Genomic DNA, 1,363 nt, shown 5'->3' with positions numbered 1-1,363 from the left:
AGTATTAGATAAATTTCAGTAAATGTGTTCAATACTTTTTCCCTGTGCCATTCCACATTATTACAAATAACTTCATTTGATTTCCTTGCATGTATGGATCACTTGGGTTGTTACCGACATCTGGTGAAAATTTCATGTCATTAGCACCTCTAGTAATATATTTACTGAGAAAAATGGTGACATGTTCAATACTTATTTTACCTGCTGTATCTAGTCATTACTAAGACTGATGGTTTGGAGCAGGGCAGCATCTTTTTGAAACCTGAGGGATGTTCAGGTTAATACTRATAACAAGAAAGGAAACTTCAGGCAGTTTTTCATTAGAGGAAGTGAAACACTGGAACACATTCTCAGCAGCTGTTCCAAAGCACTAAGTGAGGGCTGTTATATGTGGCGACGGGGCCACGTGTTAAAGGTGAAAGCGGAGTCCATCTGTTGTRCTGCTGATTGGAGCAAACATCTTAAACGATCAAAACACCAGATTACACTCGTTCCAGCAGTTTAATTKAACAGGATGTCCTGGGAACAGTGGGTGAGTGGCAAATAAAGGTGGATCTAGCAAACGACTCAGATTTCCAGACATCACAAAAACCAGCCACAGACTGAATATTGTACTGTTGTTGGAAAAATCCTCACATAAGTCACATTAATACTAAAATTGCGAAATCAATTGCAGTTTTTTATGAGGCTAAGGAAGTATTTAACGATGATGCATTGCTCTTATTATATAATGTCATTATTGTACCTCATTTAACTTACTGCATTGAAGTTTGGGTAAAAGCATGTAGAACATTTACATACCTCATTTTTGTTTAGCAAAAACAGAGCCGTAAGGATTTTGACAGGAAAGCGTTGTTGTCATCCATCTAATGTTTTGTTTAATCAGTTGAGATTATAGAAGTTTTATGATCTGGTTGATTATAAAATTCTGTTGATGATGTATAAAGCTCATAACAATGCAATACAATTTTATTTTACTAAGAGGATAAGTGCTTATAACTTGAAAGGATTTGAGATGTTTGTTTTACCAAAAACTAGAACAAGCTTGAAAGAGAGATGTACTTCAATTCAGGGTATCAAATTGTGGAACAGTTTACCAAAGGACTTCAAAACTACTGGTACAATTCTTTCATTTAGAAGGGTCAAAACTTTGTTTTTGAAAAGTTATGGGCAGTCTATGTTTGGATAATTTACTTTTGTTTTGTTTTCTTGGCTGTTCATTGGAATGAAAAATTGTAGTTTTTTGTTGCTATATATGTTGTTCTATTTATGTAAGTATGTATATGTGTGTGTTTGTATGTATGTATGTATCTATGTATGTATGTATGTATGTATGTATGTATGTATGTATGTATGTATGTAT

Source organism: Austrofundulus limnaeus, unplaced genomic scaffold, assembly GCF_001266775.1.
Source record: "Austrofundulus limnaeus strain Quisiro unplaced genomic scaffold, Austrofundulus_limnaeus-1.0 Scaffold390, whole genome shotgun sequence".
In the NCBI taxonomy this organism is placed as follows: Eukaryota; Metazoa; Chordata; class Actinopteri; order Cyprinodontiformes; family Rivulidae; genus Austrofundulus; species Austrofundulus limnaeus.
The sequence above is the reverse complement of the archived record's forward strand: the minus strand, read 5'-3'. Positions refer to the sequence as shown.